General features: G+C 32.5%; 1 long non-coding RNA gene across 1 annotated transcript; it reads right to left on the bottom strand.

Annotated features, from left to right (window-relative positions):
• Nucleotides 1-842: 842 nt before the first annotated feature.
• Nucleotides 843-20,223, bottom strand: LOC143228070 (uncharacterized). The gene is made up of 3 exons (XR_013015171.1): nucleotides 20,028-20,223; nucleotides 16,558-16,620; nucleotides 843-1,362 (listed from the first exon to the last, which is right to left on the bottom strand). It is a non-coding gene; the product is annotated as an uncharacterized LOC143228070 (long non-coding RNA).

Consider the following 20,223-nt stretch of genomic DNA (forward strand, 5'->3'; position numbering starts at 1 on the left):
ACGGTCAATCCCACTATTCGTTGGTAAAAGAGTAACCCAAGAGTTGGCGGTGGATAGTGATAACTAGCTGCCTTCCCTCTAGTCTTACACTGCTAAATTAGGGATGGCTAGCGCAGATAGCCCTCGAGTAGCTTTGCGCGAAATTCAAAATAACTAAAAAAAATAAATAACTAGATCCCATTGTTTAAGTTTCAATGCTCTTACCAAACAATTGTACAGTTTTTTATTTATTAAACACTCGAAACATTTTAGATTTCTTTGTCCTATATTTAATGTTTTACCGTCAAATAACCTTTGCATCAAAGCAGAGAAAGTAACACGAACAATTTATCTCTGCCATCAAACAACCATCGTATATTTTAACCAGCCCTCCTCTTCTCATATGCAAAATGAACCGACACAACGGACGAAACGAGATACGTTGTGTATAAAAGTAATAAGATACGTTTCTCAAAACTTACATGTTAATAATGATATTTCAAAAGAAATCGCTTATCACAGGAATAAATAAGATGATTTTATGATCATGCGCGTTTTAATTTGATCAATTATAACTGAAATAAGTTATGTTTCAAAGTAAGGATACTGCAATCAAAACACTTTACAAATACTTTTGTATAAAAAGTGTAATCTAGAAGAATCTTGGCATATACATCTATTTTTAACTCTACTATTACAGAATTTAAAAAGCCGTGCGCAAGTTTCTACAGTGGCCCGGCATGGCCAGATGGTTAAGGCACTCGACTCGTAATTCGAGGGTCGCGGGTTTAAATTCCCGTCTCACCAAACATGCTCGTTCTTTCAGCCATGGGGGCGTTATATGTAACGGTCAATCTTATTAGGCGATGCGTGGTGATGACTAGTTGTCTTACGCTGCAAAATTAGAGCCGGCTAGCGCAGATAGCCCTCGTGTAGTTGTGCGCGAAATTCAAAACAAAAAAAATATTTTATATTGTAGTCAATCATGAATAAACGCAATGATATACCACCATTTGTTTTTGGTTCGACAAAATGATTTTTTCAAATTAAAAAACACGTTCGCAAACTCTATGAACGCCACTACACAAGAAATCTAAAACTAATTATCGTTTACGATTGATTTAATAAAAACAGATTAGTAAAAATACCTGTATGAAAGTTATCATTAGCTATGTCTGTTCTTAATCGATTTACGGTTACTCTCTACGAATATTAAATTTGAATTAAAAAAAAACATTGATCAAAGGGTTCGTTCGATAATTTCAGATAAAAGACAAGGGTAAACTGTATCATTTCACTTCGTTTCTCCTATTGGATAGCAAACCTGGAGCTCTGCAGGTTGAGATTCGTCATCAAGAACCATCAAACTTCTGAGAGGAATACCTGAAAACAAAGACGTAATTTTTAAGTCATTTATGAGAAATACATGTACAGGTCTATTAATAGTTCTAAGAGACTGGAGTAGATGTTGACTTGACAACACTAGTACTCGGTTGATCCTAGCCCAAGTGGACCAGCCGATTAACCCTGGGGCGCCGCCCCTGGGTCACCAATCTACAGGATTTCAATGTCAAAGTGGTGTGTTAGGGTCGGATGTCATCGACCATGGCCAGCCTTCCTCCCCTTGATAAGTCTCACACACGACAAACAGTTGAGTGGATATTCAGATCCCGGAGGGAGTAAACTGAAAATACAGAACGTTTTCTGGAAGGTCCCCTCATCATTTACAGGAATCCATCTTTAAGGGTTTTATCATTACAGGGTGCCACATTTGTCCGTCATCATCGTAGATGACGAGGCAATAGTACCAAGTTTAGCACAGGGAGCATGTTGTTAGGGATGAGTTGCTATGCCGCCATGACAGGTGGCCATGTTGTCATAGTACAAACTTTTGTCACCACAGTGTGCTTTGCTAAGTTGCCATGACAGGCTGCCATAATGAAGGTTACATAATGATACCACAAAGAAAAAAATGTGTCTCTAGAAAGCCATGCATCATACAATACATGTATCATCATGTCTATAATTAAGCACTAATAATTAAATACATTGTTCTATACAAGATGCTTAGTTCTAATTAACTAAATAACTTATGATTAATTCTTTGAATTAATGATTCATAAATCATCATAAAAGGATGCTTATCATTAAATTAATTACATTTCCTTACCATTTAAATTGTCCTGAAAGTATAATAATTTAGTTAAAATTTACTCATTCAAGTTGTTAAAATATTCAGTGCTAAATTATAGCATTTCCATTTCTAAGAGGATTTGAACTTACTCAGTGCGATGTGTACAATAAATAACATATATTCAATTACTATTATTTTAACGACTTACTATAGTATCGTACACAAGTCATCAACATCTATATTTTTATGTTAACATACATTACCTGCAATCAAAAGTTTTACTTCTATTTACATTTAATAGATTTGTTTTATTTACATCACCATATAAGTAAACATTTAAATATTCCCTAATTTTTGAATATGTGTGTGTGATACTTTACAAATCTTGATTTATATAATGGAGGTCAATTTTAAACTGTAAATAATGTGATGTACTTTTCAAATGTTTTGTATAATTTCTAAAATAATGAAAACTTTTATTGCGTGTGTAAAGAAAATAATAATTGGAGTTTATTATCGTAAAATCGCCATAGTAACTGATGTTTCTGTCACAAACACTGAATTAATATCAAAACTTTAATCACTTGGTTTATGGTCTAACTATGTAGTATAACAAAATAGCCATATGGTTTTCCCTTCAAGTGTATCACTGACCTCATATCTAATGTTTTAGTTTACAGTACATTGTAATGAGCACAAATCACATGGTTAAGTCAAAACTGCCCTATCATCTTGAAAGAGTCGTGCTTAGTAATTTGGTTTTTATGGGCTGATGATATTGTTATTCCAAAGTACTGTCACAATCCTTTTTTTCTAACGTGTGAAGTAATTTTAAACTGACATCATTTTGTTAGCCTTGTGTCTGACCTTTGTAATTCTTAAAAAGTCCGTGTCCAGATTGTATGCATGCAATATCCCATTACTGCCTCAGCATTAGACAGTCTCAAAGTTTTGGTGTATTAGATAATAGTAGTCAGTAAGTCATTCATTTATTATATTTAGCTGTTGGGCGATAATAGGATATGTGTGATTTGTGAAACATCAAGTATCCTACAGAATATTATCTAAAAGAAGTTATGAGTAGGTTATAAATGCATTCCATACTTTCAAAAGATTTTTGTGGATTTAGAGGTGTCAATGGTTATACAGAAAATGGAAGTAGTAAGCCACTCACCTGTTACTTTTATTACAAATAATGGCTTCCAGAAAAATTCAATCCAGACATTAGAGGCTTGTGTAATCCTAAACACAGTGGTTAAAATAATAGTAATTGAATATGTAGATATGTGAGAGTCCACTTTTGTAAAACATAAAAGAGAATAATATGTGTAAATTATTTTACTAAATAAAGTCAAATTAGTAAAAGTTATTGCATGATAATGTTTTATTGACGATGTAAATTCTCGTACAAAGTTAAATTAGTGAAAGTATAAGTTTTTGTTAATTCCTTATATCCCTCTTTCTAGGGCAATTTAAATGTATAGTTATGTATTGTATGTATCAGATTAAGTATGAAATAGGCCTTTCTAGGCAGGAGATGTAATAATTTAGTATTCAAAAATTTTAATCACCTGACAAAGTAAGTTTTAATTAATATATTGTCTCTTTAGGACTATTTATACAGTAACAAATATTATAAATTTGATGATAAGCATCCTTTTATGACAAATTAATTATATAATTTAAGTACAATTTATTTAATAATTCATTATAAATTAATTAATTAATTAGTGTTAAGCATACTTTTAGGAGGAGTTTATTAATTAATTAGTAATTAATTATAAACATGATAATACATGCATTGTATGAGTCATAGCTGGCTATAAACATGTTCACTACTTTATGATACTATTATGTATTCATTCATTATAGCAGCCTATCATGGCGGTCCAGAAAAGTGTCCTTTTTGTAGTACAAATTGGAACTATGACCTTCTCATCTTCAAAGACGAAATATATGTGCACGCTGCTCCCTCTGGTAGTAAACATGGAACTATGACTGCATCATCTTTATTGACATTACTCTTTATCCCTCCCATCACTGCAGCAGCATCCTTTTGTTGCTGAAGTGGAGCCCTTACTACCTAACACAGTTCCAGTTCTGAAACCCAATTCAATTTGATTTAAAGGAAATATACTAAGCAAACTTTTCAGCCTTTTCAATTGATAAGCTGTGTTACATATTAAATATCACATATTACACTTGTATAGAACCCAGTCAAAAATGATGGGAAAACATTGTTGAATTATGATTAATGAAAGTTATAGAATTTAATTTATACGAATTTTTCTGTAAATCTAAAATATGCTTACTCTTCACTCTGTTCATCCATATTGAAGTTATTTTTCAATCATTACAGTTTTAGTAAAAACTACACAGAAAAATAAAATGTTATCGTGAACAAAAGTACGTGTGCATTCTAAAAGAGACTTAAATAGCACTTTTAAGCCTTTTTGTTGTATTGTAGGTAAGGAAGTAGAAAAAAGTAATTCTATAACGCAAGTAATATTAGACCGACTTCGAGTCTAATTTAACATGAGTTTTTCTTATAGCGAAGCCACATTGGGCTATCTGCTGAGGTCACCGAGGAGAATCAAACGCCTGATTTTAGGATTGGAAATATGAAAACTTACTACTGTCTCAACGGATAGAGTCTAATTTAGTATAAAAACATAACGTATAGTTTTGTTGGAAACTAGTTTACAAGCTAATACTTTCTCCTTCAACTCAATGTTCTAAACTTTTGAACTTATTAAACTATTTTGCTGTTATATCATCGAAGCTGTCAAAAAAATAAGCCTTTCTAATAAATCAACATGAATATTAAGCATTCAACTTAAGCACCACAGTTGACCTAAGAATCAGATGATACTTTTGTTGTTCGAGGACGATACATATTCAAGTCCCCAACGGCTTAAAGGTAAGTTTTAAAAATTATAACGATAAATATCGGGATTCAATATTATAGATTGTAGAGCACAGAAGACAAAGAAACAAATTGTTTTATGTCTCATATTTCTTTTCTTTGTTTTCTGTAAAATGTGCTTTTCTCATAAATTTTAAACTTTAATTAATTGGACCCGGCATGGCCAAGCGTGTTAAGGCGTGCGACTCGTAATCTGAGGGTCGTGGGTTCGCATCCCCGTCGCGCCAAACATGCTCGCCCTTTCAGCCGTGGGAGCGTTATAATATGACGGTCAATCCCACTATTAGTTGGTAAAAGAGTAGTCCAGGAGTTGGCGGTGGGTGGTGATGACTATCTGCCTTCCCTCTAATCTTCCCTCTAAATTAGGGACGGCTAGCACAGATAGCCCTCGAGTAGCTTTGTGCGAAATTAAAAAAAAAACCAAAAAAAACTTTAATTAAATAAAAAATAATGATGGACGCATCTGTAATCTAGTCAAACCTCCTTTCCTGAATGAGTCAATTCATTTGACGAATCATTTCCGGGCAAAGACGACGTTTGCTTTCGTTAGCGCTATCACTTACCGCGCACAGAAAACCAGAAACATAGGTCAGTAATATTTCATTTGTGATACATCCACGAACTATTTACAGACGCTCTTCTCTAGCGACAAAGTTATAAGACAGATATAATCATTTTTGAATAAAGGGTAATAATTGTCACTATAATTATTAATTTTTTTACAAACGTGGAATATATTGCACTTTTTGAAACTCCGATTGTGAACATTATATGAATATATAAGGTGGGAAATGACGCTTTCTGCCAAGAAACAAGAAAAAGTAAAAAAAAAATGTTTCCATAGTGTTATTTATCACCTTATATATTCATATAATGAAAAAGACCTATTTTTCTCTTCAAACTTTGCTTTTGTGACCTGGGTAATGAAATTTTCAAATTTACCCATTTTCGACAACATTCCAGGTAGATTCAGTACTGAGTAGCTGATAGAGAATTTTATCGAGCTTACAAGAAGTTTCAAGAACTTTCTAGAATGTTGTAGAACCTACAAGGATTTTCAAGAATGAAAGTGTGCAAGTCACAAGTCAGAGGAAGCTTCTTCACTCGTCAAGATGAGCTCTGCTCTCCCCCAATGTACCCGGTCTGTGCGAGACAATTGGAATTGCCTGTAATCCGAACGAGTTGTGCCCCTTCATTGACAGCTCATCCAGAAGCCTCAAAGCTGTGCTGCTCCATAACGGGAATACGTTTCCGTCTTTTCCCCTGGCTCATTCGGTGCACCTCAAAAAGGAATACAACAGCGTCAAGACCTTGCTAGAAGCCTTGAAGTATGATGAATATGACTGGGAGGCAATCGGAGACTTCAAAGTGGTGGCATTTCTAATGGGTCTCCAAGGACGCTTTACCCAGTTTTTTTCTGTTATCTTTGCCTTTGGAACAACAGGGACACCGCAGCGCACTACAACAGGAAGCACTGGTCCCAACGGATCGAGTTCTCTGTAGGGAGGCACAATGTCAAGTATGAGCCACTAGTGGACCTCCAGAAGGTGTTACTCCCACATAAAATTGGGTCTAATGAAACAATTTGTCACAGCTCTTGATAAGGAGTCTTCAGCCTTCAAGTACCTTCGAGACTTCTCGTTGGACCACAAATAAAAATGACCATGAAGTGCACAGAATTCCACAAGAAGTTCAGTTGGAAAAAAAGCTTGAAGGAGCTTTGTCGCAGTGGTTCGGAGCTTCTTGGACAATCACAAGGCCGAAAATTATGTGGAATTCGTTAAGGCTGTGGTGAAGAACTACAGCAAAATTGGCTGCAGGACGTCCTTAAAAGACCATATCCTTGACGCTCATCTTGATAAATTCAAGGAGAACATGGAAGCACACTCAGAGGAGCAAGGCGATTGCTTCCATTAAGACATACCGAACTTTGAACGCAGCCACCAAGGAGCGTATAACGACAACATGACAGTAGACTATATTTGAGTCAGACACGTGAAAGTGATTAACATTACACTCGGATATATGGAAAAACTACTAACTTCTAAACAATTTTGTATAACTTTAGTGTAAATACATGTAAATATTGATTTATATGTTGTTTTATTCAGACCTTATTTAATTAAAATGTGCAAATTTACCCGTTTTTACATAGAAAATAGGTTAATTTCTAAATTTCATTATCCAGGTCACAAAAGCAAAGTATGAAGGGCATAATGACCATTTTCTGTACTTTTACAACATAAGCAATTAAGAAATAACAGATACTATCCAGGAACAAAAGTTGTGTTACATAGTGTAATTCAATATACATATCTTAAAGTGAAATATTTCTCATTTCTAGAAAAATGCAGTTGAATTATATATATGTATTTGTGCGTGATAGACGTCACGGGATTTTGATGCATCGTTTTAACAGTTTCTGGAGTCTGTCAGTCACTGTTAGCGCGCTTTTTGTTCTTCAATAATGAATATTCGACCTCAAGATAGTGACTGACATGAGTTTAAGATTTATTTCAGTTTTATGATTTTTTTTATAAAGTTTCAAACATACAAAAAGAACTCTGGACTTAACTAAATAATTCTCTCTACTCCTTCAACATATTTTCCCATTATGTTCATTTTATCTCACACAGGAATTTTATTTTCTGATTGTACTAATCAGCGGTTGGTTTATCAGTAAGTTGTTTCCAGTACATTCAAACACATCATTTATTCGCCAATAAACAGTGCATAAAAATACAGAAACTGTTGATACGATATTCCTTTTATCACTATCCGTCGTGTGTCTGTGATTAAGGCTTGGTTTTCTTCTCTCATTACAACTATAGTTACGTAGAAATGTAAAACAGTGCATAGGTCATGAATGAGAGCGACATGTTTTTGTTGTCACTTTTTAGGTATTTAAAGTGACTATTCCCGTATGATAATTCAATGTACATACATTAAAATGCATTATTTCTCACTTATGAAAAATGTAGTTATATTATATATAAATATGTGTGTGTATGTGTGCAATTAAGGCTTAGTTTATTATAAAATATATAATATCTATAATCTGCTAGTTTGGGTGGTAAACATTCTGTGTGAAGACATGAATATCAAAGTATAGAAAATAAACTTTACCAAAAGAACCAAAGATCTTATAAATTTGACGGTGAGGTAATTTTTGTATTTGTGTTTTGACTCTTTATAGTAACATATATTAGAACCATGATTGTCAGCTATGTAACTGCACTATTCAGATCACTGGAAAACCACGACAAAATAAACTAAAAACACAGAGTTTCAATGTTATAGAAACGTGGTAACAATACATAGTGTTTGGTTTTCTTAAATAGTATTCAACAAAATGACATCTTCTTCTTCTTTGTTTCTTTTTCAGGGTTTGTAGATAATCACGATGAATTTTAAATTTCACCAGTTGGACACAGTATATCCGAAAGTAATAATTCAGTACCTTAACAATAGGTTTTTATTATTATTAAATACATGGAAAGTAAGGAATTTCTGGAACAACTTTTTCTTTCACTCCTCTCTTCCACATTTAATGAATAACCCAATGACATTGAACTGTATATATTTATGGTCTAAAAGAAGAAAGTGTTGGTAAAGATTGATTGGTGACTATGACGCGCGCGGCTGACCACAAACATGTATTCAGTTTCAATCTGAGGTGATTATGAACGAGTTCACGAAGGAGTTTCACCACTTAAACACACCAGGTAGTTCAACTGACACGCTGACTTCTCTCTCTCACTTTTGTTTTACATAAAAATTTCAGATCTAGATAAAGTCAATGAGTGCACTCTGTTAATAAATACAAATAACTAATTGACTAAAAACATTGTTGTCAAATATCTCACTATCAAAAGAAGCCGAAACCAAGCAACAGTAGTTGTAAGAAAGCAAAAGTTATTTGAAGATGAAACGACGTAAAGATTAACTGTAGGGGTGTAAAAGCTAGATGTAGCTTTAAGGACGCAAGGTTTAGTTGCAGTTAAGGAGAGATGAAAGCTAGTTCCAGATTTAAGGACGTAAGGTTGAGTTGGAGCTGGAGCAGAAAAGCAAGTTGCAGATGTAAACATGTATGGTCTAGTTGTAGTGTAGTACCATACGGACTAGTTTTACTTTTAAGTACTTAAAAATTGTTTGTTATTGTTAGGACTAATGAAATAAAACTGTAGGTGTGATTACTGTTCAATATGTTTGAATGTAAAGGTTCGTCGTGGTTATACAGAATAAAAAAAGCACCTTATAGTTGTAAGTAATGTTCAACCTCTAAGGACGTAAGAGCCAAAGATGTAACATTGGTTTAGGTTGTAAAGACATAGAGCTAGTTGTAGTTGTAATAACGTGATATATTACTGAATGAATAGCACCTAGTTCTTGAATAACGAAGTTGTTATAAGATGAAAACATATTTTAACATTTCCACTGAACCCGGAGTGTATATTATATCGATGTATTACTACACAGTACTATACACACGTGTTACGACACTGAGCGACAAAAGAGAATAATATTAGACATTTCAAAGTGACGTCTCCTGGTACTTTTCCGTCAACCAACAAATTCACTCGAAACGCCATACACTCCTTCAAGTCGATGGTGAAATAAACTAAAATCAATAAGATATTCGCAAAAACATAAAATCCAATGCAACAGTGTTTGAAAACAAGTGAGCGTAAATGTTGAATTTTTCAACGATGCAAATAAGTTCATATTTCATTTAATTTTTGTAGGTTGACATAACTTCTTAACAAGAAAACTTCAGAGAACTATTAAAAAATAATATTTCTTTATGATTCAGTTACTACAAACCACCTGGTGAAACTGTTAAAACCTGCTTAGAAGTAATTTCAAATTCAACGGCACAACTACATAAAAAATCTATACAATAAAAGTTCCCTTGTAATATTAAGTAGTAAAGATAGACTGATAGAGCCTTTTTATTGGGTTGGCGTTGGAAAAAAAAAATTTGTCTGTCACTGTACAATTTTCAAGAAAATTTGCATATGTTACATAAGAGAATAAATGACATATTTTTGTTAATATCCGACACTTTGCGTGCTACAGCGTGAGTTTTGGGACCTCTTACAATCGTTGGGGCACCTTAGAGGCCAATGTACCATCAGTGATTCTTGGGCGCCCATCTCCTCTCCAGGTAGCCTGTTTATGATTATTACTGTTGTTATAAACATAACAATATTTGTTATGTTAAACATAAACAATATATGTTTGTTAAAGTTTCTCTGGTAAACTTTACTAGAGAAAGTTTAAATGGAAGGCAGCTTGTCAGCGTTACTCACCGTCAACTCTTGGGCTACTTTTTATCACCAAATAATGAGATGTACCGTAACGTTAGAATGCTTCCACGCTGATAGGACGAACATGTTTAGTGACGAGTAGTGTAACCCACATATCTCAAATTGAGCGCCATAATTACCAGACCATGTCAGGCCTACATCCTACTTATGAATATAAAATAAAAATAATTAAACTTGGCCACAGTAAACCAGTTCCATTTTATTGTACATAATTGCGCAAAGTTTTGTGAAAAAATTTGCTTTTGCGTACCAAAAAGCGTTGTGGATAGTTTAGAGTCTAGTTACCTATTAATTGAGACTTGATGTAACCTAGTGTCAGTATGTACCTTGGGACTAGGATGGCTGTCATATGCTACTGAACAATTTAAGCTGTATTATAAATATATATACTTTTTGCGACGTGGAATTCAATACTTGAAGTTAACCAAAAGTTACTTATAACAACGTGTTAAGAAAAAAAGTCTCCAGTGAATCAACAGCAAGTTTACGCCCTTACAACACTTAAATGCGGGGTTTGGTTTCCCACAGTGGACAGAATGCAGATAAAACAATTTGTAGCTTAGCGCTGTGAAGGAAAATGAAAAAAAAAACACTAAAAATACCGACGTCTCCATCACGGAAAGGTGATGATAAATGAGCATTAAACCCTGTTCTTAGTGTGAACCTGGTGTACTCATTCTGTAATACTGAACAAGTTTACCTATTTTATTTGTTACATTTTTTTCTCATAATGCACGACTATGTGTATAGAAGCTAAGAGTTTAAGATTGATAACTGGAAGGTCAATGCTGAATCGTAATATGTTGCTAAACTCGATCCGCAGTTTCCTCTGTTATATATTTTTTCCCGCTATAATACAGCCGTATACAAGTGAGTTGTTTTCATATATGTAGGCTGATATACCTAGAATGGGCATAGATATAGAGAAATAGTGCTAACATTTGATAGTAATATCCAAATATCTATACTAATAGATATTATAACACTATCGTATAAAACACAGGCATGGTATACTTTTCATTGTGTATAAGTAAATATGTATTGATAAATTTGTTGGTAAATTAAAATCTCGGTAAGTTAACCAAAGCAACGATTGGTAACCTAATCAAGCAAATTTAAAATGATGGAGTGAGGAACAGAATTTTGTGCCTCAGTAATGTGCTTGTGTTAAAGTGTGTGCCGCGTCATCCTTCTGTTGAGTAACAGTAACAATGTCCTGTTCGGGTGTCACAACGTGATCATTGTATCTGAATTTTACGTTCTTTGATAACTTTCCTGTTTTTATTTGTAACACCATTCTTTATATAATTTTGTAACAGTGCTTTGTTCATGTGCCACTACGAGATCAATGTTTTGAAGGTTTATAACTCATCAATAACTTTCCTGTTTTTTGACTTATCAAATTCAATTGATAAAAAATTATATTTAAGGGGGAAAACTCGACGTCGGCCAGGGACGGCCAAGTGGTAAGAGCAGTCGATACATAATCTGAGGGTCGCGGGTTCTAATCCCCATCACACCAAACTTGTTCACCCTTTCATCCATGGAGACTTTATGTTACACTCAATTTAACTATTCGTTGGTAAAAAGTAGCCCAAGAGTTAACTGTGAATGATAATGACTAATTGTATTTTATGTAGTTTTACACTGCTAAATTAGGGACGGCTAGCGCAGATAGCTCTCGTGTAGCTTGGAGCAAAATTCAGAAACAAACAAACCCTTTTTGACTTTCAAGGAGACTGTATTTTATTTCTATTATTTAAAGTTACGTAGAAAAAGAGAAAGCACTTCTTACTTGTTTTACTTATTCAAACTTCCATCGTTAGATAAAATAAATTTGTGTAGTAACACTCCCACTACTTCTTTGCTCGTAGGGTCACGGGTGATACACAGGGTTTTGTATTCTATATCGGCACATCATGAGAGAAAATTTTAAGCATCACCTTAAATCAAAACTATTACATATATCTGGTATTTAATTCATTTTTTTGTGAAACTAAAAAATACAAGAAAAAAAGACTGAATAACGCGATTCTCATTCCGTGTTTACAATTATTAACACCAGATGTCGTGAACATAAATAATTCCTACCTTCCTTGTCATATAACTCTCGTATATCAGTGTCAAGGCGATATTAGAAAACTTAACGAAAACATAAACTAAGGATACCATTTTAAACAATTTCAATACATTAAGATTACTAACATAATTAAAAAGAAATTTAATTAATATAACAAATTTGGTTTTGTGTCTCGCCTTTAAAACACAACAAACCTCAATAGTGCGAAAAATGGTAAAAATGGTTTTCTAACGTCTTTCTGAAACACAAATTTAAGTGTGGTTATGGTTTTATAGTAAAATATATCATAATGTCAAAGGCAAATATTTGCTAATTAATTCGAAAAGTTGATTGTGGAATTATTTTAAGATGATAGAGTATAGGATATATTAATGAATTCCAACTGACAGAAACAAGTTTTAAGTTGTAATGAATAATACCTTTATGGTTTTGGTAGATTGGTTGTTGAATTTTGAGCCAAAGTATTTGACACGGAAGAAAACACAATTACTGACACTCTGATTTACGAACAAATAGTGATACTGACTGTCGTTTTACAACGCCTCACTGCCAAGGGAAACGAGTACGTTTGGAAACGGCTTTGATTCCGCAATTTACAAGCCAACTTTGCTCTAATTATCAGGTTAACGTTGCAGAAACAACAGTATGAAAAATTATGTGAAGCTTATAGAGTAAACTTGGTGGAGCTAAATGAAATGGTATATACTAATTTATGTTTCATTTTCATGTTTTAACAGAATGATAGACGGGATCCAAGATTAACTTCAAGTCACTTGATAAATAGGAGCCATGACCTGTATATTTATTTCTGTAATTACACTTATTTGAGCTGCAAACAAGTTTTTTTATCCAGAAAAGAAGGAGAAAAACTTTTATTCCATTTAAAGTATTTCTATGTACATTTCACGCCTTAGCATTCTATTAGTTAAAGTCGGAACAGATCGAAAGAAAGTCCATTATTTATCATACCATTTCTATTGGTTTATAAGTAGTCATAGACCCATGGTTAGACTGTATAACAGAGGACAATTAAACCGGTTTATGTCTTCAATAAAGTGTTGTGGTAAATATAAATATCACGTAAACTATGGATGCGTTAAAATGCCATTTGACTCCCACAAGTCTATAACCCCAGAGTCCTTTCATTCAATACCAGAATTCGTCAGTAGGGTGGTACGATGAAAAATAAGTGTGTTCTGAAACTCAATTTATATGTGTCGCATAATACTTTGAATGTTACAGGTTACAACTGAAAGCTGGCAAAGTATCGTAAACAAGTAGACTTGTTCTTTATAATTAATGTGCTGTGCGATGTTCAATTCTACAGCATCGTTCAACATTCAACTACAACATCTTGAAACTTTATAGACACAGTGATTGAGTTTTGACAATTTTCTTATACCTCCATACATATGCTTGTGCATTAACAGATATAGACAATTTGGTGTGGTGACTAACAGATTAAGAGTATTCTTAGATTAAAGAATGTTAAGTCTAAATTAGGTTTCATAAAACTGTGTAGGAAATTACGCGTAGTGGTTGTTGAAAGACAAAAGAAAAATGTCGAAGGTAAAGCCGTTAATAAATTAACTACAGATATATATATATGTATATTAACATATACTCTTGTCTATACAACGTTTCGAGCAATGCCCTCTCCAGGTGTCGCTAACCAAACAGTATATTTGCTGATGTTCAGCAAAATTATACTTAAGAAACTCAAGTAGGTTATTAGCAGAAAATCCTAGAGATACAATAAGTTGTAACACACAAAATACAGTGGCCAGACACCTCACTTATTTAACTAATGTATAATACTAAAATTTGAATTATAATTTACAATTTGAAACCAAACTCATCTATTTTGAATTTCGAGCAAAGCTTTACGAGGGTTATCTCTGCTAGACTTTCCTAATTTAGCAATGTAAGACTAGAGGGAAGGCAATTAGTCATCACCACCCACTACCAACTCTTGGACTTCTCTTTTACCAGAGAATGGTGGGATTGACCATCACATTTAACACCCCCCACAGTTGAAAGGGCCAGCATGTTTGTTGTGATGAGGATTCAAACCTGCAACCCATGGGTTATGAATTGAGTGCCTTAACCACCTGATTTGAAATTAGTGTTTTGAAGAAAACGTTTAATGAAAAATTTTGTGGTAAGTAAATTTTTCTTATCCAGCTTTCATCATTGAGTCATAGAAATTGAAATGAATGTTATGATATTAAGCTATTCAGTAGACATGTGTTATCTGAATATGTATTTTCACCACCTTAGTTTCAAACTTCCAAAAGAAGTATGTAAAAAATTGTTGTTGTTTTTTTGTAATCATTTTTAAATAATACAAAATCATAAGTTATTTTATCCATACTACAAAATTCCATTATAACTAATCATTTTTATTAAGTAAACTGTATCTGTTCTAAAAAAAAGTTTTGAACATCCCCCTTTCTTCATGAGATTATAACAACAACAACAAGAAGAAAAAGACAAGTTTACTTGTGAATACACTTTGCTAAGGCTGAGAAATTGTGCAGGGGGAACTGTGAACTTTTGACTAGTTATGCTGATTTCTCCAAGCCAGTTCCCTTGGCTGTGGTTTTGCTAGATAGTAGATAGGGATAGTGGGAATCTCCTTAATCCATTCATGCACGTCACTAATCAGATGATGAGACATTTGGCTAATCATTGAAATTAAATTTTCATGTAGCCATGGTTTATTCTCTTTAGAGAGCACACTAGCTGAGCTAGTGCTCAGTTTATTAAACTAAGCCTCAGATTGACCTTAATGTGTGGTATTCAAATACAGTAATGCCTATAACACATTTATAAGTAGCTGCAAAATACAAATCCATAAATGTTTTGCACAGAATTGTTTCAAACATGAACAATAAGAAATCCAATCTAATATCATTGTGCAATCACCAAAGTAATCATTATCAAACATTAAACCTAAGTCTCCATCCAGCTACTGTCTTATAGGTTTCTTAGGACCACAACAGGCTCAGGGAGAATTGAACAAGAAGATGTGTAGATAAAGATGAAATCAATAACTTTAATACATATTCCACACTGTTAATTCTAACTCTGAACCTAGTGCACTGTACTAGAGCCCATTTCATAGTAAGGAAGTACTAATTATTGTAATGATTTAAAATGGCCTCACTTCAGGATGAAATGACAATAAAAACACAACTACAAGTGTTACAGCACAATAGATGCTGCATATAATGTTTGCCTAAAATAAAAGATCAGTATTCATATAAGACTTGCATCTGATTTACATAGACACTTTAGCTGCATTTAAAAAAGTATGTAACAACAGAAAATGTAACATACTAAATAAAATAAGCAAAAAAATTAAAAAATGTGAAGTGTTAAAACTATGAATCAAAACCAATTTATGAAAAACAATTAAAATTTATCATACATCTGGAATGGCTGCTGCAGACTTACTACATGCAGTGAAATATTAAACTACTTATGTATGACCAAACTGCTACCAAAAATAATTTTCTGATCATGAGTTCATCAGTGACTAAAACAGTAAAAACCAACATTTGTGTGAACCTCAACAGACACAATTACAATGTTCATCATGAACTAGATTCTTTTTATAAATCATTAAATCATCATGATGCACAAGCACACAGAAATGAACTGAAAACTGCTGAGAATGATATATATGACATCGATGAAATAACTTTGTTGAGGACCAGTATTTTGTAGAATACAATCACATTTCAGTTGTAATACATTATATTTTACGTATATTTATATATATACATATTATTATTATTACTGTCTACAAATAAATCTTGAAATATCAATTCTCATAGAGCACAGAACATTAAGTAAAGAAACACAGAAAAACAATGATCTTTCCTTCTTAATGAATGTGTACTCACTTTCCACACTTTGCTAAGCCTTGTCACATTTTACAACTGGAGTATGTAAAAAATTTTCATGTTTTATATACACATATTGTTATAAAGAACATCATAGGTTATATTTAAGTACCACAGATTTCTAGTGTAATTAATAATTCTTATTAATTAAAGTGTATTTATGTCTAAAAATATTTTTCAAACATCATTCATCTTACCTTTCCTTGTGAGTTTTCAACAACAAAAAAAATGGATCTACTCATGAGGACACTTTTCAAAACCTAAAATACCACGTGGAAAATACTGAGCTTTTAATTGGTTATAAAGATTTCATAGAACAAAGTAAGAATGTGTAAACAGTCATTTCCAAAAACCAAAGAAATGGCCAGATTAACTTTTTTGATTTTCTAAATATAGTAATATTTCAGAAAATAGATAAGAAAGGAGGTTTTTTTCATTTATATTCTAGCTTGTCAAAATTTGGTAATTTAAATTTCTATTTGTTAAAAAGTATAAAATTTGCCTTTGGACATCAGAAATATAATTTAAATAAAGAAGCATTTAGTATAGTACATGACTAACAAAATTTGATATTTAGGAATTTGTTTTGATATTTATTTTTAAATTAATTAATTATTGTGTACTATTACATTTGAATTACATGCTGCCACATGCATTCACATATATTCATAAAATAATGGTTCAATAAAATTTTGAATGTAAATCAACAAGTGTGATAACACCCTCTGACCCCTACACATAGTAATAGGGTTAAGAAGGTGTAGAATGAAACAAATACAATTACTAGTATAAAATAATAAATAACATTCAAGCCACCAGAAGTAATACTTAAAGATTATATATGCTATTGCACTGTTGTAACATGCATTGTGAAAGCACTGTCTTCATATACTGTATGGTTTATGGAAAACATGCATGAAAGAGTGGTGTGCGTTGGACATGAAAACTTTTTAATAGCATCTTTTGCAAGGGCAACAATGCTGCAGACACACAAAACTTGGTTTTGGTAAATACCAGCAAAATCATGTAAACAATAAATACATATTTTAATTGTAGCAGTAACTTGGTTGTTCAACCACATAATACTATTGTATTAATTCACCACATATAGGTGTGTGAATTTCTACACATTACATGTGGCATTTAGAGCATAATGAAAGCTAATCACTAAGATGTTACTGACTAGTCATAGCATATCATTAGTTGAAATATATCATGCAGACTCTCCCTTCCGTGTCACACAAAGAGGGATATCTATGAATGGGTTAACATTCAAAGAGTCATATCCATAGTTTCATGAAATAGTTGTATTGTACTTTACACTTCCTTGTGTATGTAAAACTTTATTGTTGTAAGATGTAGAAGCTACTTCTCTGAATACTTGTAATCTGATTTGGTGAGTGATCAATTAAAGAGAGGGAATGGATATGGTCAGATTTATATGATTGCTAGCAGCAGTGCATGTGGAACTTGTACATGCTTGGAGCATGGTTTAGTTGTATTTTTTTAAATTAAAGTGTGATGAAAGGCAAGCTATATTGCCCACATTAAGCTAGAATAAATTTGTGTCTAAGAGAAATAATCTCAGATTTAAAGAACAATGGAAAACATCCAAGAATCGTTATAAATTTGTACTGGCACATCTGTCTTAAGTAATGTTGTACTAATATTAAGAGTTGTATATTAGTTATTTACCTTTTTCTAAATTTGAATCAGGAAGAGCAAGATAGTTGTGCTATATTTTCTATCCATTTTCTTTGTCATGTAGAAAATTAAATTTGATAACAGTGCGTTTGCTTAGATGTTATCATTTTTATAATATGCATAGTTTATAGTGTACATTCGGTTAGATTTGATTAGTATGTAGCTTACGTAGTTGCAGCCAACAGTATGTAATATTCCACAGTTTTAAAATGTATATGGATGAGTGCAAAGTGAATTGTTTCAATTTGACTGTATACACAATGTGTAGTTATTCTTAATTTACTGTACACATGACAACCATGTATATACCTTTTCATAACTTGTAATGACTATGTACACTACTGTAAACAGTATTTTGCATGTGATTACGTAGTTCAGACTACATAACTTTAAAAATAAAATTCCAAGACAGACATGTATATAGTTAAAGTTTAAAATCAACTGTATTATGGTTATCTGTTTATTTTCATTTACCTCTGCACAAACAAATTGTGTGTAAAACATCAGCAGATATTTACAACAATGTTATAACAATAACTTGACACATAAATGTACAGTTATAGTAATATTGTCTTACATGACATATTTTAAACTTGAAGTGACCTAAACAAATCATGTTATTTAAGGTATAATGAACATTAAAATTTTAGCACATACGTAACCTCTTAACATTAGGTTTAAGTTAGTTTTACTTCTGTTTAGCATTGTTTTGACCAGAATTGTATATTTATACTAAATAGGTTTGCCATGTATTTTTATGTAGAATGAGCAGGCTTAATAAGTGGTGACCTACAAGTCATTTGTTAAAAATGGTATGGGGTATTATCCATATTAATGTTTAGAACTCTGTTCTTTCTTGTGAGTGTGTTTAACTGTTGGTTATTGTGGAGGAGTGAATTTGAACTTGAGTTCAAAAAACAAAATAGGTTAATGCAATATTCTTGATGTAAGAAATAGTTTTATAATGAACTTTACAAAATCATCCTGTTTACTAAGATTGTGGGAGTTTTAATATTTTCTTACAAAACAGTAAGAATGCTACTATATTTTTGTTTGAAATGTTTCTAGGGTCTTTTGCTTATAATACTGAACTGGTATCTCTCACTTTCTTAATATTTTCTTTAAATGTTGGCTATGATTAAATTTTTGTTTGTCATTCTTTGTATTACTTTTATATTGTTTTAATAACTTCGTATTGTGCTTTTTGCTGTTTTTTTTACCTCATGAATTGTTTGTACTGTCTTACTGTATGGGTATTGCAGTTTGTAATTTAGTCTACATATTGCTTGCTGCACGTGAAGAAGTGCCTACTTCAAGTTTTTCCATTTAAGAATTTTGTAAAGATTTATACTGAATACTATTCTGTTTTTTCTCAAAGGTAATTTTTTTTTATAGGAATAGCAGTAAAATTTGTTAAACAGTTAACTTTCTTATAATTCTATATTTAACTGGAAAAGAAAAGCTATTCAAATTTTAGGTGATTTGAATCTTAATTGTCCAGGAATTAGTAAAATGTTAAAAATAACTTGGGACTAAATTGAGATTTTGTGCTCAGAACAAGATTTAGTGTGAACAAAAGTGTATTTTTCTTATTTACAGAACTATAAGATTTTAAGCCTTTTTTACTGTGTGAATGGCCTTCAAGTTCAATTTTCCAGCTCCTAGTAGTCACGTCAGTGATGCTGAACAAGATTAATCTGAAGAAACCTGTGAAGGAAGAATCTGTCTATCAGAAGGAAAGGTACCAATAAACAGTGGAGGTGAAACTATGTGGGTAGAGGTGTCAGTCAGTCTACAGCACGTACACATTTGTCCATTTCTTTTTTTTTTTTTTCTGTTTAGGCATGTTGCTATGTTAATTTTAGTTTTGTTGAGTTTTAATCAAAAATATTAATTTTAATAAGTGATGAAGTTAAAGGGGTCTCAATAAAACTCGTAAATATTCTGTCATTAGCTGAATCACCTTTGACGTTACAGTCCCTCATCGATCCATTCTAACCCTTTAAATAACGAGAATCCAACAGGATACATACAACGTCAAGGACAGTGAAGCTTCGTAATTAATACATAAAAAATCAAACAAATCCATTCCAGAATCGAACAATATAAACCCAAATTGTATTTACCTACAACTTAAAATTAGGCTCTACACAAGTAAA

The sequence above is a fragment of the Tachypleus tridentatus genome, chromosome 10 (genome assembly GCF_004210375.1).
Source record: "Tachypleus tridentatus isolate NWPU-2018 chromosome 10, ASM421037v1, whole genome shotgun sequence".
Taxonomy (NCBI): domain Eukaryota; kingdom Metazoa; phylum Arthropoda; class Merostomata; order Xiphosura; family Limulidae; genus Tachypleus; species Tachypleus tridentatus.